Source organism: Schistocerca piceifrons, chromosome X, assembly GCF_021461385.2.
Source record: "Schistocerca piceifrons isolate TAMUIC-IGC-003096 chromosome X, iqSchPice1.1, whole genome shotgun sequence".
NCBI lineage: Eukaryota > Metazoa > Arthropoda > Insecta > Orthoptera > Acrididae > Schistocerca > Schistocerca piceifrons.
This window is the reverse complement of record NC_060149.1, coordinates 703,229,825-703,252,926: the sequence shown is the minus strand read 5'-3', so window position 1 is coordinate 703,252,926 and position 23,102 is coordinate 703,229,825. Positions and strand designations below refer to the sequence as shown.

Genomic DNA, 23,102 nt, shown 5'->3' with positions numbered 1-23,102 from the left:
AGTTAAATATTTCCTTCTTCTATTGTAAAAAAACAAATAAGTGTCCATATTTTCAAAACGGCGAAGCACTGGGCTCAGCATACAAATATTTCCACACAGGAACCACTGAGGTTCACTCAGAACCGCAGGTCTCTTGATACCATCATTGCCCAGTCAACGTATTAATAGCGACTGGTTTCTTGTAGGTTATGGAGCCGAGAGTCATTACATAGATAGCCAGAAAATTTCTCACACAAACATGCAATGTTGTTGCACACTTTCTACTTGATCCCTTGGAGAATGATGTTATGGAAAGTTAATAAGCGTAATGTCGTGGTTTACATAACAGTAAACCGCACATTATGGTTACTTTGGACGAAGACAAACAGAAAATATTCATTTTATAGATTCAAATGCCTTTTTCTTGCTCCAATCTAGTATTTACTTTTTAGAGGCGTTTCACATTTACATTCAAGCGCAGGTAACTAAATTTCAAAAAAGATCAATGTAAGATGCTTTTCACGTCAGAAACGAAACGCCTCTGGAAAGAAAATTCTGTAGAGCAGTAGGAAATAGCTTTTCAATTTCTAAAAGAAATATTTATATACCTGCTGCGGAGAGTGACCACGTCAACAAAATTTTAATAGAAAACATCTGAAAGAAAGTACTGTGTAGCCACGACACGCATTCTGCATTCTGAAACTTCACTGTTATTTACGAAATATGTGGCAGGTATGGAGATCAATACGGAGACACGGAATGAAAGACTGGGACATAACTAACTCCTGAACTGACAAAAGCTGATAAAACAATTATTGTCACCAGTGTTTATCATTTTAAAATGTGCGCTATTCATGTGAAATTGATTATTGTTATGATGACGACGAACGAATCGTCGCCAATGTGAATGACTGATGGTCAATGCTAAATAGAAACATACAAATCTCTTCTTTGCATATACAGCAGGTTTGTCAGTGAAGTCGATAAGGAGCTGGCAGCATGGTCTGGGTCTACGATGACTAAAATAATTAGAACTCGTTGGTAAAACATAATTTATTGTACTAAAAAAATGTCGTGTGGATAGGGCCTCCCGTCGGGTAGACCGTTCGCCGGGTGCAAGTCTTTCGATTGGACGCCACTTCGGCGACTTGCGCGTCGATGGGGATGAAATGATGATGATCAGGACAACACAACACCCAGTCCCTGAGCGGAGAAAATCTCCGACCCAGCCGGGAATCGAACCCGGGACCTTAGGAATTTATTGTACTTAACTGTGATAGTACAGGAGTCTTCATAATCAGGAGGAATATAATTACAAACAGAGAGATATAGAGGCACACATAGGCCATGCTTTAACTAAGCGCCTTGTTAGAGGTTGCTTCCTATTAGCTGAAGGCTATACTACTTTCCTACTAGACGTCCCGAGCGCACGTTAGAGACTTGTTGCAAGCCGCGGAGCGGCGCTAGTCTCGGCTCGCGGGTCCAGCGATACAAGTACGGACCGCGGTCGATAACTGCAACCCCTAACAAGTGTGGTATCGAACGTTGATACCACAGTTATTGACTCCAAATTTCTTCTTCCGAAATGGTTTCTTCACAATACACACCCTATAGCAAACAAGAACGAAAATAACACTGACCACTGATTACAGTAAAGAGATGTCTTTGTCTATTAAGGTTGCGATGAACTACTGGTACTTTGCCACATGGAAGTTGGAGCACCAAATGATTCCCACGCTGTGCCAGCCATGTCACTCTAGAGGCGGTCCTTTCACATCCGCACTGGGTCGGTACTGTATACACGAAAGGACACCCGCGCTGGTGTGCATCTTCATGTTTTCGCGGCGTAAAGACTGTTCCACGGATCCTCAGTAAACACAAAGTGAAAGTGATTTTTTGCCCTCCACCAAAGACTGCAGCACTCCTGGGTTCCGTTAAAGATGATCTGGTACTTCGGAAGCCTGGGGTTTATAAGACCCCCTGTGAGTGCGGCCGTTCATACATCGGACAGACGACATGTACAGTCCTGGAGAGATGCACAGGTCCACCCGTCTCTTACAGCCTAATAAATCTGCGGTGGCGGAGCACTGTATTGACACTGGGCACTCTATAGTGTACGATAATGTCGAAATTTTAGCTTCGACTTCATCTTTATGGGACTCAGTAGTGAAAGAAGTAATTGAAATTCAGTTCGTGATGAATTTAATTAATAGAGATAGCGGCTTCAGCTTGGACAAATCATGATATTCGGGAATTTCTGTAATTAAATCACAAAGACGTCGCGACGGTGCAACTCTCTGTGACACATCGATATCACCGTGTGGAACGACTGCGCAACCATAGATTTAATTTCCATGCATTTGTTACACATCTTTGCCACCTGTCAACGTCTCTGGTGAATTGTGTATCTTTGGCCACATACGCAGTGGTTCGATCCTCGGGTGTAAAAAGATGGAGCAAGTGCTGGAGCGTTAGTCACTTCGGCACACTCTGAATATGGCTGGACGGTATTCAGCCGAAATGTTGGGAGAATAAGCTGAATTTATGTGGCAGCACGCCAGGAATTTTGTGGAACACCGGCGCTGGTGTACCACTGGGATCTGGATTAGGACTGGTGTTGCATGTTCTCTTCACAAGTGACAAGCCGCAGGCCACCAACTGGCAGTTGGCTCTATATGTTGACCATGTGGCGCTCCTGAGTAAGAGCAGGAACCATCACATGCTCCACCGTCAACTGCAACGCTGACTGAAAGAACTATACTCACCCACCACAAATCGTCTGGTGCACTTTTTACTTCGCAAACGCTTTCTTACACACATTATCATTTCAAATTGGGAAACATAAGATGAGGCATACATCAGAGAGAAGACACAGACCCTCTTCGGGCGGTGCTATCACGAGTTGCAGTCCGTGACACACCAGTGAAAAATGTGTAACATCTTACGGGACTTAACTGCTAAGATCATCAGTCCCGAAGCTTACACACAACTTAACCTAAATTATCCTAAGGACTAACACACACACCCATGCCCGCGGGAGGACTTGAACCTCCGCCAGGACCAGCCGCATAGTCCATGACTGCAGCGCGTCAGACCGCTCGGCTAATCCCGCGCGGCGTGACACACCAGTACCGTGGACGAAGACAGTCAAGCGCTTGTTCGTTATCTTAAACACTCGCTTCACTATAGACAACACAGGGTGGCTACAATTAATCTTTCGCTGCTTGCGAGGGCCCTCATCAAAAACGAGTGACTGCAGGACAACGAAACTTTGTGAAAACATTTGTAAGGACATGCATGAGAGAAAGAAAGACTAAATCATTGAATGGAACACATTTTAATTTCCGCATGAGAGAGAAATATTTGTTAATCCCGCAATATGTTTACGTTGCATGTTACAATGTAACGACAACTGCATCTTCGACATCCTGCTAGCGTACTAGAGATACCATTTCACAATTTTTCACAGCACTTTACGAACAGTGCACTATAGAATGTTCAGCCGTTGTGACACAGATCCTGTACTGCTTGAAAGTGGCACATTGCGTGCAGCATTGTAAGTCATAGCAACAGTAACTTCTTCAGTAATTTGCGGCGCAACTGGCCACCTAGGCTTCACCAAGGGGTTTTTCCCAAATGATCAGTTAATTGTAACGTCCGAATCATTTTCTTGAACTCCGATGTGAGAAGAGGGCGTCTCCGTATTTCTTTAATGCGTAGATACTCGTAAATTGCACCAGCTCGATTGGCGTTTTGATAAAACAGTTTTAAGTGCAAAGCCCTGCTCACTGTGTGCAGTTCTAGTACACATTGATGTTTGTGTTTCAACGCTATGTCGCCGTACCAGTAGTGCTGCCTAAGGAAAATCATGACATCAACAGTAACAATAACGCAAATCCTGCAGCGGACAAATGGTTCAAATGGCTCTGAGCACTATGGGACTTAACATCTGAGGTCATCAGTCCCCTAGAACTTAGAACTACTTAAACCTAACTAACCTAAGGACATCACACACATCCATGCCCGAGGCAGGATTCGAACCAGCTACTGTAGCGGTCGCGCGGTTCCAGACTGAAGCGCCTAGAACCGCTCGGCCACTCCAGCCGGCTGCAGCGGACAGTCTACACATTATTCCTATTGAGTTGGGTATCAATACGGTAAGTAATATCCAGTTCTTAATTCAAGATCCGCGAATCGCTGTGGACCAGCAAGTCGTTCGGCTCCAGAATGTCCAAAACAGACCTATTAAGCTTGCGCAGCACCTGCCGTCCGACTATCCCACGGAGCAAGCGTCCTATTCGTACAGGAAGACTTCCACACAATTCGAAATCCTTTTTATCTAAAACACAAGACTTTCAGAACATTGTCATCCAGGTACTAGGATCACCACACAGTCATCGCATTGGCCCTACCTGCTGCACATTCAAAGTGCCGGCAAGTAACAGAACAAAAGAAAACAATGAGAAGAAAAATAACAGCCATGCGTAAAGTGAAATAGAGGATGACCGGAAGATGAGATGAAGACTTGAAAGTTTTAACCTCCACCATACTCCGGGAAAAAGTAGCTTAGTAATGATCACTCGGTTGGCTAGCTAGGCTGGCTAGCCACAGTAGTCATTAGTTTTACTTCCGCTGACGAAGGCTGCGTCGGTAGCTGTCGAAAGTTGGACGATTTTGTTTGAAATGACACGGCTTGAAAATCTAGCTGGTATTATTCGACAGAGAATAATTTAGTTGAAGCCCAGATGGAAATCTTTAATTCCCATGAGCACACGTGCACTTGTTTATGGAAGTGTGTGTCGCTCTCACACAAAAATTATATGCCTCAAAAGACGATATACGTTTTACCTAGTGCGGTAGGAATTGTTTGTCCTTACATGATTACTACGTGGCTTTTCCTGGAAGTTTCTCCGCCAGTTCAACGGCAGTGGATGAGCTTTTACCATAGATGTTTTCTTGCACCAGAAAGGCTAAAACGACGCGTCATGTTCACACGCACAGGGGAAACGAAGTGCAGGAATGTTTTCACCAATGGAAAAAACTAATCTAACCATGCGTGGACTCAAATAGGTCTCACTTTGTAGATATGAACAGTTTTGTTAAACACACATTTTGTTCCTTTTTTCGTCATACACGAAATTCTCTAGTGGATCTCAAGAAGATGTGTATTGAAGTACACAGTCCAGGCTCATTAATGTGCCCACCGTCTACGTTCGATGTCAACATTCACAGACGGCATATTGCGGCAATAGCAGTGGAAGGTATATAAAAGCGTGTCTGGCGAACGTCGTAAACAGCACAGTCGCTGTAGTAATCTTGAAACGGCGCGATTTATCTGACGTCCAAATGTGCATGATGACTCGTTTTGGGGTCTAGGGTGGAAGCCCTTCCGAAATGGATAAGTTTGTAAACTGTTCGCGTGCTGCCTGCCGTAATTAAAGTATACGGTGCGCGGCAAAACGGGACTATTGAAAACTGGCACCAAGGTAACTGTGGTGCAAACGACAGCTACAGAGATGGGTGCGGGTGAACATACGTGCAACTGTTCATTAACTGACGGTCCAGATGAACCAATTGGCTATGAACAGTGTCTCCTCAACGACTGTGCAGCGAATGTTGCCGCGTGTGGATCTCCGCAGCAGGAGCCTGGGTCATACACCAATGCTGACTGCCATTCATCGGCAACGAAGGCTAGAATTTGCACACCAATACCACAATTGGACATTCACTGTGTGGAAACAGGTGACATTATAGGATTAATCACGTTATATGCTGCATCGGACATATGGCTGTTAGTATGTACGGAGTGAAACGTCTGAAAGCAGGCGCCCTTCAACTATCGTCCAAAGCGTCCAGGCAAGAAAGCATTCCGGCATCAGTATGATTTTACCATACTCCCCTCACCACGGAAGTCATCGGATTTGAATTCAATCGAGAATCTGCTGGACCATCTCGATCTGACTGCTCGCGCCATGGGCCCAGAGCTGAGAAACCTAGCGCAGTTGGCCACAACACTGAAGTCGGCATGGCTCCACGTCCCTGTCGGTAGCTTCCAGTACCCCCTCGACTTTTCCTGCACGTTTCGCAGCCGCCCGCACTGCAAACAGTGGCTATTCATGCTTCCGACAGGTGGCCACGGCATGTCTGGACTGCGTAGATCCTCAGTACTACGAATAGTGTCATTCCCATTGTCAGTTATTTGAAGGGATGGGTTATTATTTTCTTAACACTTAGTGGCTTGTAGCTATCCTTAAAGATTATTCACGGTTCCTACGTTAGTGAAGTATCTTCCTGCAAATGTATCAGTATTCGGTGGAAAAAAATTAAATCACTCATCATTGTGTCAGACAACAGTGAACCTGATATCTTCCTGCAGAACTGGGAAGTCACTATTCCGAACCAATGTAAGGTTATAGACCTCAATTCTCCTTCTGGCATTAGGTGTGGAAAAAATTTGGCACACCTGCATATGAGAAATAACACGAAACGATCTGCGCGATTTATCGTACAATCTATAGCTAACTAAATTAAACTAAACTCCGCCCGAACAGGCTATGAAGGCCCAACGGTACTGACCGGCCACCGTGTCATCCTCAGCCCACGGGCGTCATTGGATGCGGATATGGAGGGGCACGTGGTCAGCACACCGCTCTCTCACCCGTATTTCACAGTCTATAGCTATATCTTAAGATTTTTAATATTATGGTGAAAATGGTAGCACGATACTTAGTCACTGACGGAAAAATGGATTTCAGCGTAGGGCGTTCCCTTGAAATACAATATTTGTTTTGCTTCAAGATGTTAAAAATATAAGAGTTCAACTTAGAGAGACATTCATGGCTCTGAGCACTATGCGACTTAACTTCTGAGATCATCAGTCGCCTAGAACTTAGAACTAATTAAACCTAACTAACCTAAGGACATCACACACATCCATGCCCGAGGCAGGATTCGAACCTGCGACCGTAGCTGTCGCTCGCCTCCAGACTGTAGCGCCTAGAACCGCACGGCCACTCCGAGCGGCAGAAACACATTCATCTTTCTCTGATTTCGATAAAGGCTTTAACAAACTCATAGGAAAAAAATGGGACATAATGAAGCATCAACAATAACGGTAGGCTCTCATTTTCAAGTTAACATTATTTATGTAAATAAAGCAATTAAAAACAATTAGAAAATTAAAACAACTAATACTAGTAAAGGAAGGTCTGACACAAACATGTAGTTTATCCTCTCCTTTTTTAAATATGTTCATAGATGATGGGTTCTGCAGAAAAGATTACGTAATTAACATATGGATACAACTAAATGAACAGGTACCACTTCTTTATTCTGATGACTTCACACTGATATTCAGTGAAGAGAATGGCTTTGAAGTAGAAACACAACACAACAAATGTTGATGTTGAAAGACAACATTTTATAGCCACCGTGCAAAACAAATCGGAAGGAAACGGAGCATGGAACGAACACCACCAGTGAAAAATTTAAAACAAAAATAAAGAAAATACCGGAATGAACCAATGACAAAAGGGGAACCCTAACAGTCACTATATAATGTACTATGAAAAGGAAGATTATGACGATTGTTTTTAGCAGAGACTTGTGAAATGCGGAGGTCACGTCCAGAATTTTCTTCTTCTACATCTACATCTACATGGATACTCTGCAAATCACATTTAAGTGACTGGCAGAGGCTTCATCGAACCATCTTCACAGTTCCCTATTATCGCAGTCTCGTATAGCGCGTGGAAAGAATGAATACCTATATCTTTCCGTACGAGCTCTGATTTCCCTTATTTTATCGTGGTGATCGTTCCGCGCTGTGAAGGTCTGTGTCAACAAAATATTTTCGCATTCGGAGGAGATAGTTGGTGATTGGAATTTCGTGTGAAGATTCCGTCGCAACGAAAAACGCCTTTCTTTTAATGATTTCCAGCCCTGTATCATTTCTGTGACACTCTCTCTCATATTTCGCGATAATACAGAACGTGCAACCTTTCTTTGAACTTTTTCGATTTACTCAGTCAGTTCTATCTGGTAAGGATCCCACACCGCGCAGCAGTATTCTAAAAGAGGACGGACAAGCGTAGTGTAGGTAGTCTCGTTAGCAGGTCGAGTTAGGTTTTCTAAGTGTCCTGCCAATAAAACGCAGCCTTTGGTTAGTCTTCCCCACGACATTTTCTACGTGTTCTTTCCAATTTAAGTTGTTCGTAATTGTAATACCTAGGTACTTAGTTGAATTTACGGCTTTTAGATTAGACTGATTTATCGTGTAACCGAAGTTTAACGAGTTCCTTTTAGCACTCATGTGGGTGACCTCACACTTTTCGTTATTTGGGATCAACTGCCACTTTTCGCACCATTCAGATATCTTTTCTAAATCCTTTTGCAGTTTGTTTTGATCTTCTGATGACTATTAGTCGATAAACGACAGCGTCATCTGCAAACAACCGAAGACGGCTGCTCAAATTGCCTCCCAAATCGTTTATATAGATAAGGAACAGCAAGAGGCCTATAACACTACCTTGTGGAACGCCTGATATCACTTCTGTTTTACTCGATGACTTTCCGTCAATTACAACGAACTGTGACCTCTCTGACAGGAAATCACAAATCCAGTCACATAACTGAGACGATATTCCACCGAGCGGGGTGGCGCAGTGGTTAGACACTGGACTCGCATTCGGGAGGACGACGGTTCAATCCCGCGTCCGGCCATCCTGATTTAGGTTTTCCGTGATTTCCCTAAATCACTCCAGGCAAATGCCGGGATGGTTCCTCTGAAAGGGCACGGCCGACTTCCTTCCCAATCCTTCCCTAATCCGATGAGACCGATGACCACGCTGTCTGGTCTCCTTCCCCCAAACCAACCAACCAACCAACGATATTCCATATGCACGCAATTTCACTACGAGCCGCGTGTGTGGTACAGTGTCAAAAGCCTTCCGGAAATCCAGGAAAACGGAATCGATCTGAAATCCCTTGCCAATAGCAATCAGCACTTCATGTGAATAAAGAGCTAGTTGTGTTTCACAGGAACGATGTTTTCTAAACCCATGTTGACTGTGTGTCAATAGACTGTTTCCTTCGAGGTAATTCATAATGTTCGAACACAATATATGTTCTAAAATCCTGCTGCATATCGACGTTAACGATATGGGCCTGTAATTTAGTGGATTACTCCTACTACCTTTCTTGAATGTTGATGTGATCTGTGCAACTTTCCAGTCTTTGGGTAAGGATCTTTCGTCTAGTGAACGGTTATATGATTGTTAAGTATGGAGCTAATGCATCAGAATACTCCGAAAGGAACCTATTTGGTATACAGTCTGGACCAGAAGACTTGCATTTATTAAGTGATTTGAGTTGCTTCACTACTCCGAGGATATTTACTTCTACGTTACTCACGTTGGCAGCTGTTATCGATTCGAATTCTGGAATACTTACTTCGTCTTCTTTTGTGAAGGCATTTTGGAAGGCTGTGTTTAAGTAACATTGCTTTGGTAGCACTGTCTTCGACAGTATCTCCATTGTTATCGGGCAGAGAAGACATTGATTGTTTCTTGCCGCTAACATACTTCACATACAACCAGAATCTCTTTGGATTTTCTGCCAGGTTTCGAGACCACGTTTCGTTGTGGAAACTGTTATAGGCGTCTCGCATTGAAATCCGCGCTAAGTTTCGAGTGTCTGTAAAGGATCGTCAATCTTGGGGATTTTTCGTCTTTTAAAATTTGGTATGTTTGTTTCGTTGTTTCTGCAACAGTGTTCTAACCCGTTTTGTGTACCAAAGAGGATCAGCTCCGTCGTTTGTTAGTTTATTTGGTATAAACCTCTCAATTGCTGCCGATACTATTTCTTTGAATTTAAGCCACATCTGGTCTACACTTATATTATTAATTTGGAATGAGTGGAGATTGTTTCTCAGGAAGGCGTCAAGTGAATTTTTATCTGCTTTTTTGAATAGGTATATTTTTCGCTTATTTTTCGAAGATTTGGGAATTACAATATTCAATCTCGCTACGACAACCCTGTGTTCACTAATCCCTATATCGGTTTTGATGCTCGTTATTAACTCAGGATTATTTGTTGCTGAGATGTCAAGTGGGTTTTGACAACCGTTTACTATTCGCGTGGACTCATGAACTAACTGCTCGAAATAATTTTCAGAGGTCAGGGATTTTCTCTGCCTCGTGATGACTGGGTGTTGTGTGATGTCCTTAGGTTAGTTAGGTTTAAGTAGTTCTAAGTTCTAGGGGACTGATGACCATAGATGTTAAGTCCCATAGTGCTCAGAACCAATTTTCAGAGAATGCATTTAGCACAATTTCGGATGATATTTTATGCGTACTTGGGGATTTTCGCCAACATATGGAGGGTAAATTAAAGTCGCCACCAACTATTATAGTATGAATCGGGTACGTGTTTGAAATCAAACTCAAGTTTTCTCTGAACCTTTCAGGAACTGTAGGATAGAGTAGCATGGAGAGCTGCATCAAACTAGTCTCTGGACTGAAGACCACAACAACAACATCATCTGAACTGGGAGGTCGGTAAAAGGATCCAATTATTATTTTATTCTGGTAGCCAACAATGACCTCTGCCCATACTAACCATACTTAACCATTGTACCATCGTGTGGTGAAAGCTATTTATCACAAATCCACCTCACTTCATTCGATATTTGCATGAAAAGCTTCATATTCTCAGTTTACTGTTTTAGGCCTATGTCTTCGTCTAGGTACACTACGTACTCATGCAGTTAAATACTGATATGGCATGGTTTCGTCTTTTATCTTTGTTTCAATAGAAACAGGCAATTTGGTAAAATAGTTTGCTTTTCATTTAACAGTCTAGCCCTGTAACGCGTGTCTCCAGTTTCCTGGAGATTAGATTCACTGGTCGCTCCGTAGAATCGCTTCAGTGATGCGTAAAATTAGAAGAAAAATTTGTATCTGGAAATGAAAGGATATGCTAACACCCTACAGATTTAACATGACGCGGTCCAAGAAGAAATAGAAAAGGTGAAAAATGTATATTTCTTCATTAACACAATAATTAAAAATCCTACCACATACACGTGAAACATACGGGCTGAGGTACCCAAATAAGGCCACCGAAAAGAAATATATCAAAAGCGAGTAATTATATCGAGGAGTGGTTTTCACTAAGTAATACCAGACACAGTGGCGAATTTCGTGATGCGCGAAAATAATTGCTAACGTTTGTAGCTGCAGGATTATGGCATCGATTCTGTTAAGCAGAATTATATTCTCTTTTCTGTAGCACTGGAAAGATCCTTCGAAGAGAACTTGAACAACGTGACGAGCGTAGAACTTGATGACATAGTGACAAGATATACCGCCTCGAACCATTGTTCCGTGCCGGCCGTGGTGGCCGAGCGGTTCTAGGCGCTACAGTCTGAAACCGCGCGAATGTTACGGTCGCAGGTTCGAATCCTGCCTCGGGCATGGATGTGTGTGATGCCCTTAGGTTAGTTGGGTTTAAGTAGTTCTAAACTCTAGGGGACTGATGACCTTAGAAGTTAAGTTCCATAGTGCTCAGAGCCATTTGAACCATTTGAACCATTGTTCCGTCGTAACACGAGAGGTTGTCCGCAAGTATGCCCTACTGTCCCAAACGAAAACAAACACAAGTGTCATGTATACGATTCGTATTTTACCCGTGCCTTTGAAGCCCTCTGCTGTTGTATCGACCAGACAATAACTTGTGAAACCAATAAGAATTTCAAAATGTACACGACAGTCAAAAATGAATATATGGTTTTTGTTTAGAGCAAATGTCACCAAACTTTTAGGTCAGCGGTGCGGTTGTGTGCTGAAGAGTATCTTGATCGTGCTAGGTCATCACGGTTTCTCTTCTGTTTCCGAAGTCCATTTCCAATGCGAGAAACTTGTTTAAGCACAAAATCTCTTTTCCGCAGGTGCTAATAGGTGAAGCACTCAACTGTTGCCTTGCAGAGACATGCATGCTGTTCCTAGTTCAGCTGATGTATTGCACATTTGCCCTGTGGTTTTTCGTAACATCAGTTCTTTACCACTTGATGACAACCCGGCTCCCAAATACTTACACCCTTCGCAGCCATTAATCTTTCATCATGTGTAAAGTCTATAAAATTGTCTCTACATAAAGAATATCTATGTTCACCTTTTCTGACTTGATGGCCGGCCGGAGTGGCCGTGTGGTTCTAGGCGCTACAGTCTGGAACCGAGCGACCGCCACGGTCGCAGGTTCGAATCCTGCCTCGGGCATGGATGTGTGTGATGTCCTTAGGTTAGTTAGGTTTAATTAGTTCTAAGTTCTAGGCGGCTGATGACCTCAGAAGTTAAGTCGCATAGTGCTCAGAGCCATTTGAACCATTTTTGATGGCTGCGCACCTGTTTCCTGTCCTAACAACTAATGCTTTTTTGATTGCGAGAGTATGCATATATTGCGACTATATGCATATTATACTTCTGTCCTATTTTATTACGTCATGGTGGCTGGCTGTTTTGTTTACAGGCTGTAGACACACGGTTGACAACATATGGAACCTGGAGTCTGGCCTGATGCATGCTCAGAGAGCCTAAAGTTAAGGCGATCGCTCGCGATAAAAGGAAATACAGGCTCCAGTCCGATCTGAGACAAATTATAATTGTCATTCCATATGCAGCTGAAGGTTGTCCATAATCGCAACTGCGAATGCATTTCGTGTAAAGGAAGGAGAGGTTTTCGCGCAAAGCTCCTAAACAGCAGCTCCTCACAGCCGTCTATGTGGCCGACCAGAAATCAATACCAGTCTGCGTCACTCCCACGGTCTTTCTGTAAAGCACTACACCTGACGCAAACCATTACCATACGACTGTGTTGCACCACAGTCAGTGGATGGATCTGTTTACAGATGATGATAAAAAAAATAATTCTGAATAATTATTGCAACATACATACCACCTCTATTTTTTTCTAACGCTTACTCTCAGTTTAAAAAAATGCTGGGTATAGGATTAACTACATTCGTATCAGAAATTTTTGTGACTATTTTCTCTCGATTATCGTAGATATGCCTGCTTGAGATGTACGGGGTATTACCCGGTATGTACGCAATCTTAGTAAACAGTTTCCGAAAGCCACAGGAAAAGTTCTCCGATCCGAGACTGTACCGTGTTTGACACCCGAGTGGCGTGACTAGATATGGCGAATACCGTGAGTGTGAGCAGGATATACACTGAGGGGACAACACACTACGACTCTCTACTAAGGATACAGGGTACTTTTCCGACTCAATATTATGTAAAAATCAACACCTATTTCTAATGTATATGTTTTACAGATTTTTTGTTGATATCAGGTAATGCAGGACACAGTCTAAACAAATTAGAAGTATTTTGAATATTTTTGAACCTGCATACGGTTATTAAAAAAATTACAAAGAAATTGATGCAATTTCTTTTTCCAAAATGCTTCCTCAAATTGAGGTACCATTTAATCCAATGATATACATTTGAGGAAGACCACATTCTTACCAGATATGCATGACATGATGGCTGAGGTATTAGACCTATTTAATCCCACCTGTTATGTATATTACAAGGATAAAAAATATCGTATCTTACATTTTAATTTTTATAATTTTTTCCTAGTAAAAATGTTATTTTTTTCTATAATTTAGTCGATTCTGCAATAAAGCTTACGTGTACTACATAAGTATGGACTATTGCAGAAAAAATCAGAACAATGCTATATAAACTTTAGTAAACATTTGTACCTGAATTCTGAAAAATGCAACTTGCTGGAAATTGCGAGTGAAGATATGAGTCCAATTAAACTATGCTGCAGAACATTCCTGAAGCATAGTCTTCATCCAGCAGCATTTCTTCATCTTCAAGCTTCCTCTTGGCATTCCTTTTAGCACTTCTTGCTACTTTGGTAACTTGAAGAGCGAATCTTTCAGCTTCATGCACCCAATGTCTGTCACACTCAAGCAATTGATCTTCCATATTAGAGCCACATTTTATGCCTAAATTTCTCAGGACTTGCAACCTTCCTATCACTCCATCATTGAAACATATCACTGCATATAGTACACCAACTTTTAATGTATTTAGTCCTACAAAAACATTCTTGGGTAATCTTTCCCATATGCAATGGATGAAACTTTCATTTTTGTTCTGAGTGCCCCATGACGACATTTACGAAGCAAAACAGGGTCACCCAAGTCTCTAAAAAATTGGCTTTATTTCATTCATAACAGTCGCAGGAAGAGAATGCTTATGATGGTATATTTGACCACTTTCTTTTGATTTTTGGTAACCACACCAAGAATTAGCTGCTTTAGGGCAAAGTCCGTGAACAGCGTGGTCATCTGTGAGCAACTTATGAAAGTAGGTTTCCCATACAGCCTTTCTCATTGCTGTAACACCATTCAGAGGTGCAGTTCGTCTAATGTCCAGTCCATAATAACTCTGAAGAAGGTCTATTTCAGTTTCTGTCGATCTGCCTCGGCCAGCCAGAGATTTTTCATCAGATTGCAACTTTCCTTTCATTTCTCTTCGTAGCTTCCTCAATCTAGCACCCATCTTCTTCTGCACATGTCCATACACTCCTACTTTGTTTCCAAGGTATCACCATAAACATTGAACTCATTAATTTTATTGAAAGCTTTAGAGTCCCCATCGCCTAGGTACTTCGTATATCTAACGTTATAAAGGGGTACCGACCTGTGAAATATTTTAGAGTTCCTTCACACTCCATACCTCCACTGTAACCACCATAATTCTTAAAACACTGATGTTCAATATGTCCTTCAGTGTTACCACAGCAGGTGTGGCAGTAATTACATAAGCACTCAACATCAACAACTTTTCCATTCTCCAGAGAAGTAGCACTTACAACACCATTCAAGGAATGATGTCCTCGATATTGCCATATCCATCAAGTGCAAAAGAAATGTCCCTTGTTCCTCTAATATTTACAGTTTCTTCTAGTGCACGTTTCATAGATGCTTCAAGCCACCTAGAAGTATTTTTATGTACTTGCTGAACCTACTGGGAGGAGGAGGAAGGTCCATCAAACCACAAAACGTTTGAGCAGACTTTTTTCCTTTCCCTATTGCACGCACTACATACACTTACTTCAAATTCACATCATATGAATTATGCACAATGTTCGAAGTCATTTTCGAGGTAGATTTATTGCAGGATCTACACAGAACAACTAATTTTGACGCTAAACCCTTCCTGCTACTTTGTTCAAATGGTTCAAATGGCTCTGAGCACTATGGGACTCAACATCTTAGGTCAAAAGTCCCCTAGAACTTAGAACTACTTAAACTTAACTAACCTAAGGACATCACACACACCCATGCCCGAGGCAGGATTCGAACCTACGACCGTAGCAGTCCCGCGGTTCCGGACTGCAGCGCCAGAACCGCACGGCCACCGCGGCCGGCTGCTACTTTGTTGTTCAGTTGTTTCCAGACAGCCTGCACCATCACATTGTTTACATTTAGCCACTTCCTTTATCAAAGGAGATACATGCCCACATCGACATCAACAAATCCACTACAACCAGCGTCATTGTTAACACAAAAGATTGAATTACCAGGAGGCGAGCCACGTGAGAGTTTCTTCCCTGAAGAACTGATACAAAGGGTACTTTCAATAGTGTGGTTTGCTTTGTTTGTGAACTGGTTACCACAGAATTTCCTTTTATTGAATTTCTTCATGCGTGGCATAGTTTGCATTTATTGCACAGTAAAGCATACGTACTTCCACAAATATATGGAGCACTTGGGCAACAAACATTGAGTAACATGTGAACAAACTGCTTCAGCGAAACAAAAGTAAATACAAGCAAAGATAATCATTTACAGACACTAGAAACCTGCATTGTTACCAACATGTACAATGTATCATACGTATAATCGCTGTAAACAGAAAGTTCACAGTTCTTTTCGAAATAATACTGGTTTCTGTAACAGGAATAAAGGAGGCGTGACAGCATACATGACCGTAACTTTAAAATTGGGTATATATAGGTCATTTTTCACTTGAAACCCCATAATATATATACCAATGTAATCAGGAAAGACTATATACAAGTTTTTGGACAATTTATAAGTACCCTGTATCCATAATAGCGGCATGATCCACTGCAATACAGCAGCGGTTCTACGTGGCATGGATCTGTAAAGCTGCTTGTAGGTTTGCAGAAGTATGTGGCAGCATATGTCAAAGAACAGGTCATGCAGTTCACGTAAGTTGCGGGCGCGGAACTGGCGCTCATTAGCGTCCTAGATGTGTTCCCTAGGGTTCAGATCAGGAGAATTTGGTGGCCATAACATCAGTGAGCGTAGACTATCATGCTACTGAAACCATTGTAACACGACTGTAGTCTTTCGGTCCCACAGTCATCCTTCTAGAAGATACCATCGCTGTCGTGGACGGCATCAAACATGGAAGGAAGTAGGTGGCCGGCAATAATGTTCAAGTAATCCAAAGCTATCATAGTGCCTTATCCGGCCGCGGTGGCCGTGCGGTTCTAGGCGCTCCAGTCCGGAGCCGTGTTGTTGCTACGGTCGCAGGTTCGAATCCTACCTCGGGTGTTGGTGTATGTGATGTCCTTAGGTTAGTTAGGTTTAAGTAGTTCTAAGTTCTAGGGGACTGATAACCACAGCAGTTGAGTCCCATAGTGCTCAGAGCCATTTGAACCATAGTGCCTTAAATTACCACCATAGGTCCTACGGGATCCTAGGACCATTTTCCCCATACCACACTACTGTGCCCACAGGCCTGCATCCATGCCGCAGTCATTGGTTGGAGTAGCCGTACACCGAGATGAAGCGTAGCCCGACACAACTATAGGCCTGATGTAACAAAAAACATGATTCACCCATCCAGTAGACACGTTTTCTTTGTCCCACGGTACAGTCTGGATGATTTCATTCCCACTGCAGTCGTAACTGACGATGCCGTTGGGTCAACATGGGAGCACATGGAGGTCTCCTGCGGCTGAGCCTTATGTCCTGTCAGATTCGCTGATCAGTGTGCTTCGAAACACTAGTGCCTTCTCCAGCACTGTACTCTGTCGTCATGTCTGCCACATGTAGCTCCTATCCATTTTTACAGGACGAGCAAGCCTCCGACCTTCTCACTCTATAATGAAGCGTGTACGTCGAACACTACCGTGTCACGCGTCCGCAACGCCACCAGGCGTATTCTGTCTCCAGGTGAGCAGCAGTGATAATGGTTTGGCTCATGGTGTATGAGCAACCCGTTAGAAAATTTGAGCAATGAAATTAACCGACTTTGAATGTGAGATGATAATAAATGCAACACGCATTGGTCGTATTATATCGGATATTTGAGTTTTCGCTACAGTATCTAGGGTCGATCTTCTACTCCGCAGAGACAACGTTTCTACACTCCTAAATCACCACACACGACGATCACAAGTGTTGGACAAATGGATGTCACGTCACCTCTGCAGAGTAATACGTGAGGTCAGCGGACCGCTGTGAGTCAGTTCGCCGCCGATATGAAACTTCCTGTGAGATTAGAACTGTTCGCCGGACCAAGATTCAGATCTTGGACCTTATCCATCGCTCCCCAGTGCTCTACCAACTGAGCTATCCAAACACGACTCAGAACCTACCCACATAGCTTTACTTCCGCATTCCGGGCATGTGATGCGGTGAGGAAAGTACCTTATATAATTGGAGCAGAGATGAATGGGGCAGCATTTTAGAGTTGAAATGCGGAAATACAAGGACATATGCGAAATTGACAAAGAGAATATTCATGAGTGGTTCAAGATACAAGCTGTGCCTAAAAAGTGTAGAGAATATCATCATAAAATTAAACTCTTTATATAGAGAGCATGCTGAAAAGTAATGCCTAATAATTTTTTATGCGAAAAGCCTTAAAGCTTTAAAATAAAACAAACTTTATTAACATTCTACACCTTTATTCTTTATCTATGCATGTTTATTTTTCAACATAGTCAAGCTCCCAACTAGAGACCAGTTTGTTGATACCGTCGTTGTTGAACATTTGACTTCGTTCACGGAACCACAATCTCACCTCTGCATTCATCGCTTCATCATAATCAAAGAGAGGTCCTCGAAGGTGATGTTTAAGTTTTGGAAAGATATAAATATCGGATGGCACCAAGTCCGGAATGTATGGAGGATGATCGATGACAGTGAACCCAAGGCATCAGATTGTTGCAGATGTCGCTCCCACGACGTCGAGGTGCCCCAGCCTCCGGATCATATCTACACGGTGGATTAACGATGAGGGTCGGTGTGTCGGCCAGCCGGGGTGTGGTTAGTAGTTGCTTTCCCCATCCCAACACGTGAATACTAGACTGGTACCAAAGTTCTGCCTCAGTTACACGGTTTGCAAACATTTCGAAAAACATTCGCTCACTTTCACATGAACAACACTACGCGCAGACCGTTGGGGTGCACTATTTCGTTCCGTGTCATCAAGAAGGGCATCCTGTCACCTCTCGAGATTAACTATCCCAAAAATCGTTAATAACAATACTGGTTCTGCGCTTATGTGGACAAAGGCACAAGAAACAGAAGAAGAAGAAGAAGAAGAGATACTACTTGCATTGGTAGTCAAATTTCCAAAAACAGTAACCCACTTGGAAGCTTGTTTGTGACACAGACGATGTTATTTTCTTTTCTGTTGGACTTTCCTCGTCCTCTATACTGTACTGGAGTCTATTACTAAAATATTCATCGATCCACTCACACAACACTGATCTCTGCACTTTGTTCTTAACAGAGAGAAAGCAGCATAGGTGAAAAAAGTTTTACGGGTACCCAACTGTAGTGTTGTGGGGTTGTTCCTATTTACAGTGTGGATATACGACCTGGTGAAAAATTATGGGACGCTTCATGAGGCACATGAAAGTGGTACCATTAGAAAATTGTATCAGGAAACTATATGTAGGAAGGTATCCAAAATATCTATGCTTCATACAGGACTGGTAGTCGACTCTCAACGGCAAGGAAAATAGCAAAGTGTGCACAAATAAGCAGAAACACCACTGCTGTTCAATTTCACATTTGGTGATCAGTCATTGCAAACAGCCACTATCGGTAAATTTATAGGAGTATGCGCCTGGAATGATCTGAATTAGAAGGACCACCTAAAACTATATTTTGGAACGATAAGAGTTAGACTGTTATTTAGTGGTAGAATTCTCAAGAAACGCCACTCTCCCATGATGAACCACAACGTATAGTAGTTATTCTGACATTTTCAAGTAAAAAAAAAAACGTAAAAAAGAAGGTAGAATATTGATTTACTAGTCGTGGAGTAAGTACCCTCGCCTCTCATTCCTCGGGGTGCCTGGTTTAAAAAGTTCCCGTGCCTTTCACTTTGTACTTGGAGATTAACCATTCAGCATGTGCTTCAACTGACCGCCATTTGCTTTAGTGCACAAATTAATCCTTCTCAGGAAATGCCTGACAGTGGAAAGTAGGACATCTCGCGGAATGGCTGCTCAAACTCTCGAAATACGTTTCATCATGCTTGTCGTTGGCTGTTGCTCATAACAAAAATTTTTAAAATATCTCCATAGGTAAAAGTCAGGGGTTGGGTGAACCAGCGGGCCATGGAAAGGGACCACCACGTCCAATCCATCGGTTTAGATATTCTTCATTTAAAAACGTCCTTGCGATGCGTGAATAACGTGGCAGTACACCATCCAACTGTACCTACATTCTTTGTCTGATCTCTAAGTCAACATCTCAACATTTCTGGAAAATTATATTGATTTACACTACAATTAAAAGATAGGAACCAATCAATAGCCATTGACAGTTCTGCACGAAACGTTAAGGCTCCAACGATGTTAGTTGTCAGCAGTTTTGTACCAACGTGGCTGGACGTTCTACCAGTAATCACTGGTGTGCCTGTTTAATTCGCCAGTCTTTGTAAATGTCGTTTCATCTGAAAATATTACAGATGTTAACACATCTCGACGATTTATGGTCCAGTGGCAAAGTGCAAGGTGTTCTTCGAACTTCCGAAATGTTAGTTCTTGGGTCAATGTGATATGGCAAGCTTGAAATCTGTACGCCTTTAGGATTCTGAGAGCCGTTGACTTCGAGAACCCTAGTTCCATTTGGATTTGCCATGAACTAATATGAGGATTTAGGTGGATCACGGCAAGAACGGCTACTACACGATTATCATGTTTTCCATATTCATGACGACGACATATACAATTTATCAGTCCACCAAAAGGTCTGTCAGTGACATCGCGAAAAGTGACGTTACTTGGGCATCGTCTACTGAGAAAACGTTTAGCGTGAAGTGCGGGCGCGTGGACATAAACATCCTGGCACTCTCCTAAAATGGTAATCAGGTCTCCGACTTCATTTGGACTGTAGCTGTGTGAATCAACCAAATAAAGCAAGGCAGTTTCACAGTTTTCACAAACTGACCATTCAAATTAGCAATGAAACAAGAACAGTGTTCCAGCATGTGGACATGAACGACAGCCCTCTCATGTCGCGCACTCCGTGAGGATCGAGCGTTGTGGCCCCACACGAACGCCCTCTTGCCTGCTCTGCCAGCGGCGCTGTACAAGACCACCCGAATACGCTGTACGACGACCTACCACAATACGACCCCGTACTGGTAATTAAGTTACTTCAAAAATGGTTCAAATGGCTCTCAGCACAATGGGACTTAACTTCTGAGGTCATCAGTTGGTTGGGTTGGGTCGGGCTGTTTGGGGGAGGAGACCAGACAGCGAGGTCATTGGTCTCATCGGATTAGGGAAGGACGGGAAGGAAGTCGGCCGAGCCCTTTCAAAGGTACCATCCCGGCATTTGCCTGGAGCGATTTAGGGAAAGCACGGAAAACCTAAATCGGGATGGCCGGGCGCGGGATTGAACCGTCGTCCTTCCGAATGCTAGTCCAGTGTGCTAGCCACTGTGCCACCTCGCTCGGTGAGGTCATCAGTCCCCTAGAACTTAGAACCACTTAAACCTAACTAACCTAAGGACATCACACACATCCATGCCCGAGGCAGGATTCGAACCTGCGACCGCAGCGGTCGCTCGGTTCCAGACTGTAGCGCCTAGAACCGCTCGGCCACCCTGGCCGGCCTAAGTTACTTCACCTGATTCAAATTTAGTAAGTAAACCAGACTACTATGCGCATTAATTGTGTTATGATGTAACGCCGTCACCTCGTCCGTTTTCATTGCCTTCTCGACCTGAGCATGGTCAACGATCACATGTTTTCTTTGTTCAGAAAGCATCATTTTATACATACCATGTGAGCTCTTTTCAAATCACAAATCTAGAATTAGGGTTCCCATTTCAAAAAATTACTTTAACTCCAAATCACCTTGAAAATCACGTTCAAGGTCTCAGCCATCAGTAGTAATGTCTGACACTCTTTACCACCTATAACATAAACCGTTTTCTGGCACGTTTGTTTTACGACAAGACCTACATCTCTGACAATATCCCCACTAAGGCTCTATAGAACAGAAAGTATACCTAATAAAACATAATCTAATCTTAGGGTTTAAAGTCCCACCGACGACGAGCTCTTTAGAGACGGAGTAGGAGATCGGGTGGCAAGGAAATTAACCAAGCCGTTTCAAAAGAAGATTTTATGTGCTAATCAGTTACGCTATTTCCGTTTGTTCAACCCGGTGTAGTTGCTGAGACACTCCAATATTTACACAATTATATACTATTTTTTCTGTAGCCTATGTTCTTGAGTCATATTCTAGTACAATAAGATTGAAACCAAAGGCGTTAGTATTTTGTTGTGCGTAGAGGCAGCGATTCGGGAATAAAATCATAGATTAAACCAAATGTCTGCCTGGCACTTACTGTTAAGACGCGAAAAACATTTGTTGATGTATTAACAGAATTAACATTAATTTTACAGTGTCAAATTACCTAGTTTAGATTCAGTCATGGCAACTTCTTTCGGTTTTCTTTTTTTCCAGAATTTTTAGTTCAGTAAGTTTTGTTCTTAGCAACCTGAGTATAAAATATCTATTTCTTTTACAAGACAGTTGGGCATATATGTAACACACACAAGTAGGCGGTCAGCTTTTTTGACATTTCTTTAGTCTGATGTGGATTGATGCCCACAGTCTTACCTGGGTAGCATGCACGAAATTCTTTACAGCTCATCTTGTATGTGCTACTTTTGCTCACAGAGAACTGACTTCCAGTTTTCCAAGATATTATACCTTCTGCGATATGTTGCAAACTGTGTTCCACCACAATAACCAACATCTTGACACTGAGAAACTATTTAGTCAAATATTACGCTACAGCAAAAGTGGGGTAAGACATGTTTAATGTTTTCAGCGTATGAAAAAAAATTTTTTTAAGAAACATACGTTACTTAAATGTGCTTTCTGGATTAATTAATCAATAATATATTTGCACCGTATGTACACGTACAACATTCAGAAATGCCGATACTGAAAGTATTAGACAAGAAAGTTGTAGAACGACTTACCAGATAAGAATGGGAAGATCTCTGATGCTACCGATCAGTTCAGGTGGTGACTATCGTTCTGCAAAGTCTCAAGTGCCTACGGATGAGTGTTCAAAACCACACCTAATATTTGCGGGACCTACTACATCCGCACGTTTCCTCCCCGACTGCGCAGGGCACTCTACGAACTAATGGTCACCAGCCATAGTCGCTCCTACGGAGGCTACGCTGCGCGCACAGCTGCCATCTGACGGCTGTCGGGTACACTATCTTTATTGATCGACGCATCTCGCCCTCTCCTCCAGGGTGTGGCTTCTGCAGAGCATTTATTGAGCAAAGAAAATATGAATTTGTACAGCTTTCTCGAAGCATTACTTCCGAAACAGTAGTTACTGTTACTTAGGAAAAGAAAGCATCGCACTTGCTTTGTGTTGAATCTATACCTACAGACAAACAAAAATTTGCAGTAGTTATATGTTCTAATCACGTCTGCGTCTACACAGTGGCGGATACATAAAAACCACAAGGAGGGGGCGTTAAAATATCTTGAGCTACTTTTACCGTAACGAAAAATAATAAAGCCTAATGCAAAGCTTAGGAAAGTTTTATTTAAACTGATTATAT

At 42.6% G+C, this 23,102-nt stretch overlaps 1 long non-coding RNA gene across 2 annotated transcripts in view; it reads right to left on the bottom strand.

The window, feature by feature from the left end:
- LOC124723029 overlaps nucleotides 1-22,647 on the bottom strand; it is a 305,630-nt gene extending 282,983 nt beyond the window's left edge. For both annotated transcript variants that reach the window (XR_007006483.1, XR_007006482.1), the window contains exon 1: nucleotides 22,500-22,647. This is a non-coding gene — a long non-coding RNA (uncharacterized LOC124723029). The remainder of the gene's footprint in view (nucleotides 1-22,499) is intronic.
- Nucleotides 22,648-23,102: the final 455 nt, after the last annotated feature.